Here is a 20337-nt window from a genome sequence, read left to right on the forward strand (position 1 = left end):
CACCAGTGGCTACTGATCAAGGATGCATGCACTGTCCTGTCACCATTTGAGGAGGCCACAAGGATGGTGAGCAGCGATAATGCATGCATCAGTGACGCTGTCCCTCACGCTTCATGGAATCATGGACAGGGAACTTGAGGCAGAACAGCGGCAGGAAGAGGAGGACTTCCTTTTCTTCCTCTCAAGGCCCCCTTTATCCAGATAGCATTCCTGCGGGCCTGCCAAACACACAGGAAGAAGAGGAGGAGGAGAAGGATTGTGTCAGCATGGATGTAGAGGATAACACTCAGCAGCAGTCTTCAAGGGATGGTTTTCAGGCCCCAGAAACCCAAGGAGTTGTACGTGGCTGGGAGGAGGTAGTTATGGATAATGTGATTCTTAGTGACCCAGAGGACTCAGAATCAAATGCCTCTGCAAACTTACGCTGCTTGGCCTCTCTGATTCTGCAGAGCCTGTGAAAGGACCCTAGGAATCGTGGTATCAAGGAGAGGGATCATTACTGGCTGGTATCTCAAAGAAAATATAAATAACATTGCGCTAACCCAATGTGAAAAGCAGCTACATAAAATATGACCAATATTGTAAACAGAAGTAAATTGAAATGCAGCGCTAAAAATGATAACCAATGGTAAAAGGCACATCAGACATGGTGACCATTACCAATATATACATAGCTGAAACACATGAAGCATAATACCAAAAAATTGAATATTAGACGGGATATAGTAAAGTCCCAATGTATGGCTATGAATCTGATACAAGAGAGTCCCAAACATAGGCTAAATACGAATGTTGGACTGATGTAGAAATCTTCTCTTGTATATCATGAGTTGTACGATCATGGGAAGTGAATAGATGGAATACGCTTACCAGCAAGAGTGGATTCGGATGCCGGTGACACCGAATCAAACAGGCTCTGAGATCCTTAATGGACGATGGTTGGACGATGGTTGGTCCTGGAAATCCCGGATCTCGAGGGGGATCTATTCTCTATGGTCCACGTCATGACTGTCCGTTCAGAAGCCCGTGGGGGAATTCTCCGCCACAAACAAGTCTCCAGAGCATGGATGGTTCCCAAAAAGATAGCTAGGATGCCAATAGTGCAGATTAAATGTTTATGGCGAAGAATTCCCCCTCGGGCTTCTGAACGGACAGTCGTGACGTGGACCATAGATCCCCCTCGAGATCCGGGATTTCCAGGACCAACCATCATCCATTAAGGATCTCAGAGCCTGTTTGATTCGGTGTCACCGGCATCCGAATCCACTCCTGCTGGTAAGTGTATTCCATCTATTCACTTCCCATGATCGTACAACTCATGATATACAAGAGAAGATTTCTACATCAGTCCAACATTCGTATTTAGCCTATGTTTGGGACTCTCTTGTATCAAATTCATAGCCATACATTGGGACTTTACTATATCCCGTCTAATATTCAATTTTTTGGTATTATGCTCCATGTGTTTCAGCTATGTATATATTGGTAATGGTCACCATGTCTGAGGTGCCTTTTACCATTGGTTATCATTTTTAGCGCTGCATATCAATTTACTTCTGTTTACAATATTGGTCATATTTTATGTAGCTGCTTTTCACATTGGGTTAGCGCAATGTTATTTATATTTTCTTTGAGATACCAGCAAGTAATGATCCCTGCATATCACTTTTATTACTGGTTGGTAACCTTTCTTGATCCACGTTACAAGGGTAAAGTTGTAGAACTCATCCTGCCTTTGCAGAGGGAGCAGAGGATGAAACATCTTCAGGAGGCCTTGAAGAAAGGTTTGTGTAACGCATTTTAAGACCCTGGGAGGTTACCATTTCCCGGTGCTGGACAATGTGTTGCTGAGGCTTTGTTCAGTCAGAGGAAGAGCGATGGAGAAGGTGGTCAGCTGACCGATGCGTTTAACCAATTTTTCAGTCCTCAGCTCCAAGGTCTGATCGGTTCAAGCAACCATCCCCAGCGTCTGCATTATATGTGCAGGAATATCTAGAGTCAAGAGCAGACTTGGAGACCTTTCCAACAGAGCATCCGCTGGGTTACTGGGTCTTGAGAATGGACCACTGGCCAGAACTTGCTCAATATGCAATTGAGCTACTGGCCTGTCCTGCATCCAGCATGCTTTCTGAATGCACATTTAGTGCTGCTGGAGGGATTGCAATGGATCAAAGAGTGCGCCTGTCCACAGACTCCGTTGATAGGCTTACATTCATAAAAATTAATCAGCCTTGGATCAGCAACTGTGAAGCACCTGATGTAACTGATTGAATTTGCTATGGATCTGTGATCCCTGGAAGACTGCTTATGCTGACTATCCTTTTCCTCCTCAATCTTCATGATGCTAGCTTCCAACAATATTTTTGGTTTAGGGCATCACCACCACCACCCAAGGCCCAATTGTTGTGCCCCTGTTTAACAGGGGCATGTAATTACAATTTTTTTATATCATATTTAAATGCAGGGCCCGTTCCTGCACCTAACAAAAGTAACTGTGAGGGCTTACAGTGTTCTGGCACTACCAAAACCAAAGGCCCAATTTTTCTAACCTTGTTTAACAGGGGAATGTAATTGCAAGTTTTGATATAATATTTCAACGCAGGGCCCGTTCCTGCTCCCATAAGAGTAACTGTGAGGTCTTACAGTGTTCTTGCACCACCAAAACCCAAGGCCAAATTTTTCTAACCCTGTTTAACAGGGGCATGTAATTACAATTTTTGATATAATATTTAACAGCAGGGCCTGTTTCTGCACCCAACAAGAGTAACTGTGAGGGGTTACAGTGTTCTGGCACCACCAACACCTAAGGCCCAATTTTTTCTGCAGAGTATATAGGGTAGGCCATATAGTATATATACTGCCGCTCAGAGTATATAGTGTCTGGGAGCCTGGGGGACCCCCACGCCATTTCTTTAAACATTTTGGTGCGGGGTTCCCCTAAATGTCCATACCAGACCTGAAAGGCCTGGTATGGATTATGGGGGAATATTCATGCCATTTATTTGTTGATATTTTTGGCGTGTGGTTCCCCTTAATATCCATACCAGACCCAAACGGCATGGTAATGGACTGGGGGGACCCACGCTGTTTTTTTCAATGATTTTTATCTATATTGCCGGGATCCCACAATACATTACAGCCAGCCGTGAGCAGTTTTAAATGACATTTTTCCCTTTAGAAATGTCATTTTGCTGTGGTACTGTTATAAATATGCGGTACTTTACAGACAGACTAAGGAGACCCCCAGGCACGATATTTAAAGGAATATTTTTTAATTTTATTGTTTCACTTTAAGCATTATTAAAATCACTGCTTCTGAAAAAACGGCCATTTTTAAAACTTTATTTTACATTGATACATGTCCCCTGGGGCAGGACCCCAGTCCACACTTTTTATGGCAATAACTTGCATATTCTGTAAGCCTTTAAAATTAGCACTTTTGATTTTTCATGTTCGCGTCTCATAGACTTTAACGGTTTTCACATGCTGGCACTAATTGTTTTGCTTGTTCGCATGTCCTGCTGTGAACTGAACTGGGGGGGTGTTCCGCTCATTCCAATTGGCAACTTACATGTACGTAGAATAAAACAGGCACATCTGTGGGGTAAATATCCCAAAGAATGTCGTTATTAGGCGTTATCTCTGTCTACTAGCAGTGCTATGTGATAATGATATCTCCGCTAGTCACCATTAATGGAAAGTTGGCTGTGCGGAGAATAGGATCCCAAAGCGAGGCTTGAGGCACAGAGATAACGCCTACTGATGACATCCTTTGGGATATTTACATCACAGATGTGCCTGTTTTATTCTACGTACATGTGAGTTGCCAATTGTTTGGTTCCCATTAAGCTGTTTTTTACTCCTTCACTTAGAGGTGCCTCTCCTTCTTTTTTTTTTTCAGCCTTGCTGGAATTTGGCTTATATACCTATGTTGGTGGCAGCCCTCAGCGAATAGACTCTTTTAGATAAAAATCTTATATGGCATATGGACTTTACCAATGGACTTTCATTTACCTTTATGGGTTCTTTGTGAACAATAGTGTTTGCGCCTTTTCCTTGTGTTTAGGTCCAGAAATATTAACTTCTCAAATTATATGCAAATATTTGCTTTTCATAATGTAAAAGTCAAGCATGTTTCAACCCTCTTTTGCGTCACAACTCTTCTTATTGGTCTTTGAATGTGATGGATGGACTGTAAAGATGGAAAGGATGCAGTGAGATTGATAAGCTTGACTTTCACAGATAAAGATACATTTTCATGTAATGATATCTTCCCTTATATCTGCATTGATTGTTATGACATGTGGTTTTCAGAAGAGTAACATCTTTGTATTCTGTCCTTCATCATACATTCAGTTTGAACTTTCGAGCTGTGTAACAGGTTCACTTGAAATTACTAAATCTACAATTATATGATTTAATAGACAAAAATTGGTGCTAGAAATTCAGCTGCTATTATTCCTACTACTACTAAATAAAAAAAAAAACAATTAGAAAATAACAATCAAAACAGATTAGATGTTTTAGTTCTTATAGCAGCAATAATTAGTTACTTTTGTATAAAATGATGTTTCTTTTATATTATTCATTTAAAAAACTTGACATTTAAGTGTAGGCAAAATACAAAGAAAACTAAGAAATATGAAGTTAATATTTTATATGAAGCTACCTACTGTTACTGCACAACATAAATAAATAAAAAGTGAGGCAAAATTAAAGCATCGCTTTGAACTTCCCTTGAGCTATCGGATGAGAAAATAACATTGCTGGATATTGATTACTCAATATTTTCTCTGATGCAAAAGTACAGATGTTAATGAAATGGAAAAAGAAAGATTTATCTTATGAATAACATTGAGAATTTTCTGGACAGTGAATCTTTACCACTATAAGCCTGGAAATTCATTTTTATGTCTAGTTTATAGCCATCATTTCTGTTAAGACTGTGTTGTAACAATAACAGTGTGTGTAAATAAAGTTTTTTTTTTAACATAAACACCAATCTATAGATAGCTCATCAAATAACATTTAATAGAGGGATGATCTACCGACAATATTGAAAAAAAAAAATTTTGTCAAATGCAAAGGACTATTTGTAGTATATTATAATATTAGGTAAGAAAGAGCAGCGCAAGCTTTTTACATTTGCATGACACATTTCATTTTTTTGCAAAGGGTTGTTCATGCACTTTTCAGGCTGAAGATTAAAGCAAGCCATACACTGTTTATTGTATAGGAATCTGAGACATACTATGCAATATGTCAACCAACTTTTTAAATAAAAATTTATGGAGAGATGGCTGTCATGGCTTAACCTGTTCTTTACTATGCATTTTAAAGCAGAGTTCCCCTTAAAATAAATAAATAAAAGAAAGCAGCTACAAATACTGCAGCTGCTGACTTTTAATAATTGGACACTTACCTATCCCAGGGTCCAGCGATGCGGGGGATCGAAGCCTTCACAGCCGGGCACCCACTGCACATTCAAGAGCCATGCCACGTGCTGTGACTGGCTGCGCAATCATCTGGGACCTGTCATGTGTCCCAGATGATTGACAGAGGGAGGGGAAAGAGGTGATCTCCCTTCTTGCGCAGAGGGAAGTGACGTCAGGAGCCCAGGTGCTGAAGGAGGCAGGAGACCTAGCAACAGGCATTAAGGCTCAATTCACACCTATAAAGCATGTTGCTTTTGGGCGTTTTTGGAGGTTTTTTTTTCATGCTTGCCACGTTTTTGAGCAGCGTTTTTGCTGCGTTTTTGCGGCGTTTTTGCCGCGATTTGCGTTTTGCGTTTTTTTTTTTTTTTTTTTTACAGTTTTTTTTTACAGTCTAAAAAAAAAATTAAAAAAAAATTAAAAAAAAAACGGCAAAAACGCATCAAAAACGCATCAAAAACGCTGCAAAAACGCTGCAAAAACGGTGCACTTGCGTTTTTGATGCTTGTCCATTGAAATCCATTACATGCAAAACGCTGCTTTTTGCATGAAAAAAAGTCCCCGACCCTTTCCAAAAATGCAGAGAAACAAAAAGGCATTGATGTGAACATGTTCCATAGGAACCCATGTTAAAAAATTCCCGTGCATTTCTGCAAAATGCAAAATGCATCAACAAACGCGCTAGTGTGAATGGAGCCTTAGAGGTGAGTAAAAAAAAATTTCTCCAAATGTTTTTTTTTTATTTTTTTTAAGCACATTAATTCATTTTTTTGGGGGGGGGTGGAACTCCATTTTAAGGCCTGATTCACACCTATGCAGGTTGCAGTTTGCATATTTCAGGTGCATTTTGCATTTTTTAATACACATTTTTTATCCATTGAAGTCTATGGAACTAAAAACCAGAAAAAAATCCCTGGCCCTTCCTTAAAATGCACAGATGTGAACTACATCCATAGGAAACCATGTTAAAAGGACTGTAGTGTGTTTCTGCAAAACTGAAATTGCATTAAAATATGCATAGGTGTGAACTAGGCCTTAGGAATATTTGCAAAACTAAATGCAAACTAACATTTCTAAATGAAGATTGAATATCAACAAAATTTTTCTGCATGCTAAAAACTCTCTGTTGAACAAACGTTTAACATCACCAATATTGCATTTCTAACTGATAGCCAGTCATATTGCTGAAAAATATTATTTGCCATGACACAATAAAGTAAAACCAAATTAAAATTCTTAAAAGCACATAGTAAACATTTTGCAAGCCTGGTTTAGTATTTGTCTTGTCATGATACCTTTCCATAACCTAATCTTTAATCCTAATCCCTTGTCTTTTTATTGGACCTGAAATTGTTCATGGTAAAATAAATATTTGTACTTAAGATGGGCTCCATTTTAATTTTAAAAAGTAGAATCCCTTTTTTGGTGGAAAAAATATCCAGTTCCTGGAGTTCTGGAGACTGTACCTATCAGGCATCTGAATAGAATTCAAAGTCAGCTGTGTGTGATCAATTTTTCTTCTCGGCATGTCACAACTGGGCAGGTCTAAGCCAGGAAAAAAAAAAAAAGATTTATGAAGAGATTTCTCTTTTTATTGTGCTATTCAACCTATTTTGTTAATCAACATGATGTAATTAAAGAGTGGGTGCCGACACAAACCTTTCCAGAACGTTAAGCTGCTCAACCACTTACGGACCGCCCGTCATCATTATACGTCAGCAATTTGAAGAGGAATATCATTGTTATGGCAGCAGCTAGTTGCCATAACCCTGGTATTCTTTTCTTCAGCTTCCTCTTCTTCAGCTTTCAGATAAAAGTGGTCTCAGTGGCGGATTAGCCATGAGATCACTTTTATCGGTGGCGGGAGAGGGCCCCCCCTTCCTGCTGTGCTCCAGTGGTCTCTGCCACTTACCGGAGCCGCCCGTATCGGCAGAGATGATCGGGTCCTTTCCCCTGCTTGGCTGGCTGCCGTGTGAGGGGAAGATGGCCCACACTCGGCTCCATAGCATTGACTGGTGGACGCGACATCAAATGTCACTTTCGTCCAATGCTCTTAAAGGAGATTTTTTTTTTTGCAATTACATTTTTTTTTAATTGCATTTTAGTGTAAATATGAGATCTCAGATCTTTTTGACCCCAGATCTCATATTTAATAGGTCCTGTAATGCTTTTTTTCTATTATGTAATATGAATAATATATGTAATGTGAGTAATATGAATAAAAGTGGCCCAATTTTTTTTTTTTAAAGGATAGTGTCAAAATAAAAAATAAAAGTAAAATAAATGAGAAAAAAAAAAAAATTTAAAAGCGCCCAGTCTCAATGAGATTGCGTGCAGAAGCGAACGCATATGTAATGCTCGCATATGAAATGGTGTTCAAACCACATATGTGAGGTATCTCCGTGATTGATAGAGTGAGAGCTATAATTCTATCCCTAGACCTCCTCTGTAACTCAAAACTGGTAACCTGTAGACATTTTTAAACGTCGCCTATGGAAATTTTTAAGGGTAAAAGTTTGTCGGCATTCCACGAGCAGGCGCAAATTTGAAGCGTGACATGTTTGGTATCAATATACTCGGCTTAACATTATCTTTCACAATATAGAAAAAAATTGGATTACTTTACTGTTGTCTTATTTTTTAATTAAAAAAAGTGTATTTTTTCCAAAAATAGTGCGCTTGTAAGGCCGCTGCACAAATATGGTGTGACAGAAAGTATTGCAATGACCGCCATTTTATTCTCTAGTGTGTTAGAAAAAAAATATATAATGTTTGGGGTTCTAAGTAATTTTCTAGCAAAAAAAAAAATATTTTAACTTGTAAACACAGTCTGAAAAATAGGCCGGTCCTTAAGTGGTTAAACAACAAGAAAAGAAAGTTATAGGGTAATTGGTTATATAGTCACTTTTTTTGTAGAGAATTTTGTATTGTTGAGGAATCTGATTATGGTCCTAATCATAGGGGATATTCCAATTGTACTGGGTAATTCTCTAGGTGAGATTATCATGGTGATGAGGATAATAAGGTGCTAATGTTTGAAAAATTAGGACATTGAAGGAAGCAGGGTTTTATTATGGAGACAGAGGTATTATTATGGTGTTCAGTCTTTATATTATGTTATATTATCTGTGGTGGCAGATATAATACAGCTGAATTATACTGTTATGCTGGTGCTGGGAAATGATATTATATTTTAATGATATCTTGTTAAAGGGTTCTCTTTAAATGTAAGCTGAAAAGAAAGAATGAGACATTAGATTCATTAAGCCCAGCCTTTCTCAAACTTTTTACCCCCAAAGAACCCTTAAAATAATTTTTAGATCAGGGGGAACCCCCTGCAAAACCTATTCTATTTTGGAAATTCAATGGGAAAAATGCACCTCACATTGATTGTTAGTGGGAGAAATGTCCATCTTACAATGGTGGTCAGAATGCTACACATACAGTACAGACAGCTTAAAAAATCGTTGGTGTCATGCTGTTGGCTTTGCCAAGTAACACTGGCCCCAGAACTATACACGCACCATCAAGTGATAAGTCAATCAGTCACAGCTCAAAGAACCACTCACAACCTCAGGAAGAACCCTAGGGCTCCATGAAACCTTGTTTGAGAATGGCTGCCTTAGGCATACAGTACAGCTTGTACATTACAAACCATTTATTGTGCAGAAGAGGAACCACACTACCTAAACACTAAAATGAACATTTAGTAATACGATGAAATTAAGATCAACATCTACATCTTCCAATTTAAATTCCACTAGTAGATTATCTGATCTAAATGACACAAATTGAAGATTAGAACTAGCAAAAGTTTGCCTGTTTGTTATATATGAATATGTACAGGAGACAAAATATAGGTGCATGTGAGTAAAAAGAATTATTCCATGTCTTACTCTGAGTGAGCTAATTTCTGGTGTTATTGCTTGAACTATAGTGCTTATGGTACACCGTAAGCTGTACATGGCAGCTGACTACTAGACATAGTCCTGCTTTTTGGATACAGGACCATGTCTCACTAGTATCTGCCCAAATGCCTATAGTTGTCATATATATATAAATACTGGCTCAGCCTCTAAAATGATTGTTACTGTCTGAAAATAATGCTTTTCTGACTTATTCCCAAGTGTAATTTGTCTGCAACAAATATTTGATATTAAAGTATAATACAACCCACAGATAAAGTCTTCCATTGATAAAGCTTCGTGTCTCAATCAGCATCACTTAAATAGTTTCCCTGTAAAACATACTTTTTCCTTTTAATGTTTGGGAGCACATGTAATGTATGTCAAAGAGCAGTGAGGGGAATGTTGTAGGCACAGTTCTGGATTGCTATTGTCAATCATAGATGCAGTGGGCAGAATATGGAGAGTGGCTAACAGGACAAGCATTATTACTTTATACCGCTATGCAGTGCCATCTTAAGAGCATTATATAATATACAATACAGTGAGTGCACTGAGGCCCTGTCTACACAATCATGCACGAGAATAAAAATGCAAATTATCAATAAGGCTATATTTATTTGTACTTCCAACACCTGGATTGAGCCAAGATGTTAGTTTTGGAAGTTTGCACATTTTCTCTTTCTCCTCTGCAGCCTTTTTCCTCTTCTGTGCTCCACTCAAAACATTACGTTTCATTTCTGCTCTAAAGGTTATTTTCACCAACACATAATAAAGCTCCTTTTTTATCGCCTTTCTTATATTTCCTGGAACTAGTGGCAAGGGGGCACATGAGATATTATAGTCAAAATTTGGGGTGGCCTGGGCACTAATAACTTTCACCACTAAATCATACAAATAAAAAAAACTAAATAAATATATATATATCACTCATCTAGAATATTGATTATGCCGAGGCAGGCAGGGAGGCGGGACCGGAAATGGATGATGGAGTGAGCTGGTGAGGAGAGCGAGTGTGTGCGTCCACCTCACTCCCACAATATGGTTGAGAACCCATCTCTGATTGTATAACAATGAAGCAAGCTAACGATACCTTTGGCTGTGTGTGCCGAGCCCAGTGCCCGATCTGCAGACCCTCGTACCTGATTGCTCCCCGCGCCCCGTGATAACATTTCAGTGCACGACCACAGGAGCCGAGGTGGTGTGCTGCATCCCCCTCTACCCCTCGGAGGTTCCCGGGAGATCCCGGAGGAACTCGGGCCGGAGAGCAAGTCAGGTGGAGGCACGCTCTCGCGGGAGTACGATCGAGGAGAAGCTATCTCAATAGCCCCAGGAACTGACGTTGGAGTGTCAGCAGCGGAGGCTGCGGAGAGAAACTACAACACCGGACCGAGTAGCGGAGCCCTCTCCGAAGCGGGGGCGTTTAAACGAAGCTTGGGTGAGTGATCAGGACATTGAATTGAACTGAATGGTCTAATAGACGGTGGAGAGAGAGGGCTGCCTAAGGCTGTTTAAGGCTTGTACATATCACCCTTACTAACAGAGGGGACCTATAAGTGTGGATTGGACTTTCCTAAGGTTGAACAGGGTTACCCAGCGGTGAATTAAAAAAAAAAAAAAGTCTCTTACTAGTGATATATTAAAAACTACTTTTTTAAATAAAAAAAAAAAAAAAAAAAAAAAAAAAGAGGGCCCCCCTTCCCTTCCGGGCACTTAGCCTAAAGTTTATGCCCAGTATCTATCTGTTATATCCGGTATATCGCCTGGAATAAATAAATTTGCGAGAGGAAAACGGGGAAGAAATTATGTCTGCAAGGAGGAAAGGAGATGAGCACATTAGCCAGGAGAGTATGGGGGTCCAGTCCCTGCGGTCGGCCAAAGACAAAGGGATACCGTCCACAGTGGCAGGGGTAATGGCAGCGGCAGTTGCAGCAACCGCTAAACTGGAAAAAATGATTAATGTGGCCGACCACACTCCAACGAAAGGGGGGCAGCAGGCACAGAGCAAGATAACAGCAGACAGAAAGAGCCAGGGGGGCTCAAGTACACTTGTTAGCGGTACCACAGCAAAGAACCTACCAGCTAAAGGAGTAGGAGCAGCAGGGAAAATGATGGAACCAGCTACTACCCAGAGTCAAGTACCGGAGGGGGAGCCATCTCTGAAAGACATCCTTTTGGCAATTAATGCTTGCAAACACTCTTTGGGCGAAATGTCAGGCCAGATGCAAGATATTAACCTCCCTGGCGGTATGATTATTTTGGATTTTAGGTGCTGAAAGCGGTACCATTATTTTGCATGGAAATTTGGCGTTTTATATTGTAGGTCTGTAATTCTTAACAATAACACACTTAAATCTGTCCAAACAAGAGTCTAGTAGATATCCCGGGTATGATCAAGTTTGAAACACAAAAACATAAATTATAATATAATAAATAAAAATAAATAATTAAAAAAATAAAAATAAATAGTAATAAAATAAATTTCCCCACAATTCACTATCGCTCAATTCTGCAAGTGTTCTAATTTACTATCGCTGTTTTCTAGCTGGTCTAAAGCCATTTTTGACGTAAAGGGACACTTTTTGGTTGCTATGGACAATCTCCAGTTTCCAGGCAGAAAGAACAGTATATATCACATAAAACTGCATGCAGGGCATTGGCCAAAGCACTGGGGACAAAAGGGATGTGAAATCATTTCATACAGTACTGTAATCTGTAAGATTACAGTACTGTATGTGTTATGATTTTGACATTTTTTTTAATTTGCCACCAGGCTCCGCCCCCGTGCGTCACGACGCTCGCAGGGAACGGAGCCTGGCACAGAGAGGCTTCGGGCAAAGGACACAGCCCGCGGACACTGCGGGGGACATCGCAGGATCCCGGGGACAAGGTAAGTAATGCCACACCAGGATCCTGCGATGTGTGGCTCGGGGTTACCGCTAATGGTCCTGATTTTTAACCCCGAGCCACACTCGGGAAAACCGCCAGGGAGGCTACGGAAGAACTAGCTCTGGTACGCCATGAGTTAAAAAAACAGCGGAGTGAGTGACAGAAATAGAAGGGAGAATAAGCCTGATAGAGGATGAGCTATATCCTATGAAACAAAAGGTCAAGACCCAGGAAGAACAGTTAAATAGGCTCACGGACAAAATGGACGAGATGGAAAATAGGCTGCGCAGAGACAATGTGAGGGTAGTGGGACTGCCAGAGAAGAGTGAAGGCGCAGATCCAATAGGATTTTTGGAAAAATGGCTGATTGAAATCTACGGAAGAGAGACATTCTCGCAGCAGTTCTCTATTGAAAGAGCACATAGAGTTCCGTTTAGACCCCCCCTCAAGGAAATCCCCCAAGAGCCTTATTGCTGAAATTTTTAAACCATAGGGATAAAATAAATCTTCTACGCAGGGCTAGAGAGAAAGGGAACATATTCTTTAATGGAGCAAGAATATCAAAGTACCCTGATTTTTCCCCTGGATTGCAAAAGCGTAGAGCGGAATTTTTAAAAATTAAACGTAGTCTCCAAGGTTGTGACGTCACATATGCGCTTCTTTACCCTGCCAGGCTGCGGGTGAATGCACTTGGAGGAAGTCAGATTTTTGACTCCCCAGAGAAGGCGCTGTCATGGTTTGAGGATAAGAAGGACATTTCAGTTGCCATTGAAATAAATAGAGAATTGGGTAGAGAGAATATAGAGATGGGGAATAAATATAAACAATTAATATAAAGATACACATAATAAAATGGAAACACTTTGAGTGGAGGGGAGTGGGGTGGGGAATACACATGGTTAGACTGAATCAGGAAATAAGTTTGTATGTGAATGGAGGAAGGGTGGGATGGGTAGAGTGTAAGGGTAAGGAAAACAGGGGTGTGTGTAGAATTGGTTCTGGAAGAAAGGGGGGGTATGAGACGGTCACTAAAAAAGCCTTTAACGGTAACCTAGAATGGTGTGGGGAGGGAGGGGGGAGGGTTTTAGGTAGGGGGGGATGGGTGAAGGGTACGGGGGGGAAAAGATACAGAACAAGGGAGTATATAATGCATAAGATTGTAAGGAAACGCTTTGTACATTATTTTCTATATTTTCTCACAGGACAGCACACTAGGCACAAGAAAATAAATATAATTATGATAAAATACATTAAGGGGAAACATGTGTATAGATCAAGGGTTTGAGATATGAGTTTAAAATATTTAAAATATTTAGTTAAAGTTAGAGTAATTTCTAGTTGTCTTATCAATAGGGATAAGAAATGTTTGAGCACTAAAGCACAAAGGGTAAATGTGTTACACAAATTAATGGGATATAAAGTATTATTGTTCTCTATTGTATTCTTTTTGGTAAAACTGGTAGAACTTAAAATCTCTTTTCCAGTAAAGACCATGGACAGTAAAAATCAGGTTAAATGATGATGCTGAATATTGGATCGTGGAATGTCCGGGGGTTGGGAACCCCTGTTAAAAGAGCAGCAATATTTGATGTTTTGGACACATATAAAGTAAGAATAGCCTGTCTGCAGGAGACGCACCTAACAAAGGATACTAAAGGGTATATGAGGAATAGGAGGTATAAGTACCAGTATCATTCTGTGCATACCTCCTATTCGAGAGGGGTTTCGGTACTAATTGATGGGGAGGTGGTATTCTCTTGCAGACAGTGCGTATTGGATGAAGAGGGGCGATATATTTTTATGCATTGTATAATAGAAAGTCAAGAATGGGTGGTAGCTAATATATACATTCCCCCTCCCTTTAGAATGGAAGTATTGTATAACCTATTGGAATTTATAATGGATAAGCCTGGTTTACCAGTTATAGTGGTCGGGGACTTTAATGTAGTCATGGATAAAAAAATAGATAGATTCCCCCCAGGGAAACAAAGTCAGGGAGTACAAGAAAACCGGATGTGTCAATATCTACAAGAAGCGGGACTATCCGACATTTGGAGAATACGGAACCCGGGAGCATTACAGTATTCATGTTACTCGAGCTCCTATTCTACCTTATCAAGGATAGATATAGTACTGGGTAACGAATTAGCAGGACAGGTAATACAAAATATAGATTATCATCCTAGAGGGGTATCAGATCACTCTTTAATGACAGTTGAAGTAAACCCAGGAAATAAAAAAGAAGGTAGAGTATGGAAACTAAACCCGGCCTGGCTGGAAATCATGGAGGATTCGGAAGGGATGGTATCTGAGTTGGATGAATTCATAAGGTTCAACTCGGATACTGCCTCAAGGGGGGTGTTGTGGGACACATTAAAGGCATATTTGAGGGGACTATTGATTCAGAAAGTGTCTAAAATCAAAAAAGCATCACGGGATTGGGAGGATAAGACTAGGAGAGAATTAATGGAGGCAGAGAAGGAGTATGTGAAAGATCCTTTACCCGATAAACAAAAAGTGTGGGAGAATAAACAACAAAGATATAAAGATGCAATACTTAGGAAGGTAGAAAATAAAAGGCTGTTCCAGAGAAATTATATACGGGGAAGGAAAAGTAGGGAAGATGCTGGCTGGTATTGTAAAAAACAATTCCCCCCCCTCCACGGTCTCAGCAATTAGAACTATGAGTGGTGAAATATCATCCCAGAGAGAGGTAATTATTGATACCTTTAAAGAATATTACAAGGACTTATATAAATCCCGAGGGACCATGGAGGGAGAGGAAATGGACTCCTTTTTTAGTAAGATAAGTATACCAGCAATTGAGGGGGCAGATAGGGAGGAACTAGAGCGACCGGTCACATTGGAAGAAATTAAAATGGCAGTAGCAGAAATGGCCAATTATAAGTCCCCGGGACCAGACGGGCTGCCAATTGAAATATATAAAAGCTATGGGGAAATACTACTTCCGGAACTCCTTAAGGTATTTAACTGGGCGAAGGAGAAGGGGAAATTACCTACATCAATGACAGAAGCCACAATTATTGTATTGCAAAAGGAGGGGAAGGACTCTTTGGATCCAGGGTCTTACAGACCCATATCTCTACTCTGTTCAGATGTTAAGATCTTAGCAAAGGTCCTAGCCGGGAGGTTAAAGAAAATCATCCATAAAGTAGCTCATCAAGACCAAACAGGATTTATTCCAAACAGAGCAACAAGTATGAACATCAGGAGGGTCTTTCTGAACCTTCAGATACCCACAGATAATATGAGTTCGAGAGCAGTTATGCTGCTAGACGTGGTAAAAGCATTTGACAGCGTAGAATGGGAGTACATCTGGCGGGTACTAAGGGAGTTTGGGTTTGGCCCCTCTTTTATTAATTGGGTAAAAATACTCTATAATGATCCCAAAGCAAAAGTAAGAATTAATAGTGACTACTCAACGGAGTTCCAACTAGAAAGAGGTTCAAGGCAAGGCTGCCCCTTATCCCCCCTGATATTTGCTTTGGCAATGGAGCCATTAGCCATAGCAATAAGGCAGAATAGGATAATAGAAGGATTCCGGAGAGCAGAGGGGGAAGAGCAGATAGCATTGTATGCGGACGCTGTTCTCATATTCTTAGGTGATATGGAGGGATCCCTCAACCAGGTGTTGGAAATACTTTCAAGTTTTGGAAGATTATCGGGTTTATCCATAAACCAGGAAAAATCGGTGCTATTGCCAATAGTTCCTATAGGAGAGAACGTCTCAGTATGCAATATACATATGGAAATAGTAGAGTCAACAAAATACCTGGGTATAAAAATAACAAAAGATCCAGGGGAATATTTAGATAATAATTTGACTCCCCTGCTGAGGAAATTTAAAAGTAAGATCGAAATTTGGAGAGGTTTGCATCTGTCAGTGGCGGGGAGGTGCAACTTGATCAAAATGTTGTGGCTCCCCCAGCTACTGTATGTTATGCACAACTCGCCAATATGGATTAGTCGGAAATGGTTTAAAAAAATAGATACACTATTGAGAGACCTCATCTGGAAAGGGAGACCCCCAAGGATAGGACTACAAACCCTACAACTTCCATCGCAAGAAGGGGGATTAGCAGTGCCTCACCCGAGGGGCTATTTTTTGGCAGCACAGATGCAGCACCTGGGGAGAGGCTCTGGTCCTAATGGTCATAATAGGAGGGAACTGATGATTACGGGAGCACCTCACGGGACATTGGTGGAAGTTTTAGAAGCAAACTCCTTTTTGTATAGAACCCCTACGGTTAAATTGATGATAAAAGTATGGAATACTATTAAGGCCATGAAGGGAATGGGAGGTTTGATGAAGTGCACCCCACTGTGGAACAATAAGAACTTAGTGGAATTAAAAGAAATGGGAAAAATAAAAACATGGGAAACAAGGGGGATAAATAACTTAGCACAGGTGTATAATCAGAATACCTTAAAAACATTTGGATCACTGAAGGAGGAATTTGGTATCCCGGACCATTCTTTTTTTAGTTACCATCAAATTAAACACGCTCTGAGTAAACAGTTTGGAGGGCAGGGGCCAGTCTGGAACAGGTCTATCTTATTTCAAAAACTAAGCGAGCTGGGTGGACATGGTGGGCCCATAGCCGAAACGTACCCATATATATGTAAAAGCATTATAGAGACTCCAGGAAAATTAAAATGTAGAGCTAAATGGGAAGAAGACCTAGGTGCAATCTCAGATGAACAATGGAAAGAGATATTAGCAGGAGGACACCAAGTATCAATCTCACCAGCTCAGAAAGTGTCACATTTAATGTTATCACATAGGACATACTATACCCCTAAAAGGTTATTTAGGTTTGGGGGGAGGAAAGACGATAAATGCCCTAGATGCCAGGGGGATTAGGGGACCTAATGCACATGATATGGGAATGCCCAAAGTTATTTCGTTATTGGTATGATGTGGTGGAAACGTTAAATAAGATCCTCACTTTAGAACTTAAAATAGAGCCGAAACTGTATCCTGGGAGTGGAGGGAAACATAAATAGAGGTAACTTTAAAATTAAAATAGTAAGAAGATGTTTATTCCAAGCAAGAAAGTTAATAGCTCAAAGATGGCAGGTAAGAACCCCCCCACGAAAGATGAATGGATTAAAATGGTATTAGAAACAATGTGGAAGGAAAAAGTAGTATATACAAAGAGAAAGAATCTAAAAGAATTTAAAAGACTTTGGAACCCTTGGCTAGAAGAAATGGGATACCCAATGTAAGGGAACGATAGAAGAGGCGGCCTTATGGTAGTTAATTATGGAAGAATAGAGATGCATGGTTGGGGGAGGGGGGAGGGAAGGGGGGATAGGGTGGGAGGAGGGTAAAAACACAAGGGAAAACGATTAGAGTATACCTTTTCTGCTATAGATATATGTGTACATAAATGTATATATAGTGGATATATTTAAAATTGGGTATGCCTGTTTTTAACTTTTGTATAATGTGAAAATAAAGATTATATAAATTAAAAAAAATATATATATATATAATTGTACACACTCTGGTGCTGCTGGTGCTGCCTGGTGGGTATTAATGCTGGCGTGGGTACTGCTGGTGCTGGTGGGTATTAATGGAAGTGTGACAGGAAGCATGCATCTGCAGTAGAGAGCAGAGCCGATGCTTCCTGTATCTGTCGAGGGTGGAGTGCATTTCATATCACTCCGCCTGTAAAGAGCCGGAACTACACAGAAAGTAAGCATTGGCTCCGTTCCTCACAGTGACAGCTGACATACACTGCCCGCCGCTGAGTCGCTGACTGATATCGGGACTGATTGCGCGGCACTCTGTCTCTGTGAAGGATCTGCACAGCACTGGCACAATGGTCGCTGAGCAGGTAGGGCCTCCCAGGCAAGTGGGGCCCCTGGGCAGCTGCCCAGCGTGCCCATGCAAGAAGATGGCCCTGCCTTTATGCATTGTGGGTTGGCTGTGTAAGGCAACATTGTCACCTATGACTGAAAGTGACTTGCTGAAGAAGTTAAACTGTTTATTTTGACTGGAAAGAAAGGTCACAGATGAACATTAAAAAGAAATCCAAGGACAATTTTAAGCACTTTGCCAAAAATGTTTTTTTAATGCATGCGTTTACATACTCTTTAAGCTTTTTTGTACAGTATTATAATGGGTATGCACACTTGTAATGCATCTGCTGCTGCCTGAGATCCGTTCTATTCTGAGCAAGTTTGTAACACTTTTGATTTTTCCACTCTGCATATCTAGAGTGCATACCAGCCTGTCCAGCAGTTTTGCCAACCGTCAGTATTTTTACTGGCAGCCAGTAAAAAATGGGCACTTTTCTCCTGCCAGCAAATTCCAGTGACAAGAAAAGATTGCAAGTAAAAAATATGGTTGTGACACTCTGAGCGGGCTAAGACCATCCGAGTGCCAGCTACAGTATGTCCAGGTGGCGCAGGCCAGGGGAGGGGGGGTTCAGGTCTGGCAGATGCCTGAGGATGTTGTGTGATGTCATAGTGCAGGCGAGCCGAGCGGAGCGGCTGAAGCCTTTTGTGCGGGTCTGTGGGAAAGGAGCAAGGCAAGCCAGGAGTGGGACTGTCAGTGCTGTTTGGACTTGTGTGGACTGAAGGGACCACCTGCCATGTAGAGAGACTGTCACTGTGACTCAGGAGGGGGGGTGTCGTGTCAGTGAGGTGTCCTCATCATTTGTGCTGCTGCACCCTGCTGTCATTGTCACTGCTGCTCAATTTCATGGCCCTCCTGCATCCTGTCCCTAAGCTACTTAGTTACTATATTAAAAATAAAATAAGAAATATGTTTTTTGCCTTAATATCACATTAAATACTAATAATAAATAAATAAAAAATAAAATAGATCAAATAAAATTTGTGCTGGTGTTCTTGAAAGATGTGGGTGTGCCTACCTTTGAGTCAGCATTTAAAATGGAGTTTGCAAAGTTTGAAAACCTGTGCACAGATGAAATGAAGATTTGGTTTACAAGCATTAAAAATTATTTGGCAAAGCCATGGTCTCTGGAGGATTAAGGATCAAAGAGTTTCCTCTTGTTGTAGGTAGTGTTGTTGTTTGTTCACATTTTTTTTACTAAATAGAGTTCAATTCTGACTAACTGATCACGAACTGCTGCCAGAATTTATAAAATGAATTGTGTTGCACAAAAAATGGAATTTAAACAAGATAGACATGAATGAGTTAAAGGGTTAAGGTAAAAAAAAACTCCTGTGATGCAGCAGCCCCCCTTTTACTTACCTGAACCCAGTCTTTCCAGCGACAGGGATGAGCACACCAGCTCCAGCTGGTGTCTCAGGTCCTGATGTGATAGATTGATAGCAGCGCAGCCATTGGCTCCTGCTGTTGTCAATAAAATCCAATGACGCAGGAGCTGGGGGTGGGGCCAAGTCCTGGTGTCTGTGTCAATGGACCCAGCAGCAGGACACGGGAGCCCTGAGGGAGAGCGGCTCTCCAACGGGGCACTCAAGAAGAGGAAGAGCCAGGAGCACCGCTGAGGAACCTCAGAAGAGGAGGTAAGTATGACATGTTTTTTTTGTTTTGTTTTTTAAAACAAGACTTTACATATCCTTTAAAACAAACAATTAATGGTTACAAAAATGATTATACTAAATTAAAGTGGAGGGCCACACTGAAAAAAAAAATTCACCAAAAATCCTAAAAAAATGTAAAAAAAACATTTGAAAAAAAAAAAAAATTTAAACTTACCTAAACCCTTGTTGCTAGGCAGTCTTCCTAATCTGCCTCTTCCTATTCCGCGGCGTGTTCTGCTCCTCGGTGAGGGGCCCCGTTGTCTTCTGGGAACTGTGTGTGTTCCCAGAACACCACGGGGCCATTCACAGAGCGCTGCGCTGCTTGCGCGTGCGCAGTAGGAAACTGGCAGTGAAGCCGCAAGGCTCCACTGCCTGTTTCCCTTACCTAGGATGGTGGTGCCGGGATCCGAGAGCCGAGGGACGGGCCGGCCTCGGGCGGCCGACATTGCGGGCACCCAGGACAGGTAAGTACTTATTTAAAGTCAGCAGCTACGGTGTTTGTAGCTGCTGACTTTTACATTTTATTTTTTTTTACAGCTGGAATCCCGCTTTAAGATCAAATCCAAGTC

Source organism: Aquarana catesbeiana, linkage group LG03, assembly GCF_042186555.1.
Source record: "Aquarana catesbeiana isolate 2022-GZ linkage group LG03, ASM4218655v1, whole genome shotgun sequence".
NCBI classification, from domain to species: Eukaryota; Metazoa; Chordata; class Amphibia; order Anura; family Ranidae; genus Aquarana; species Aquarana catesbeiana.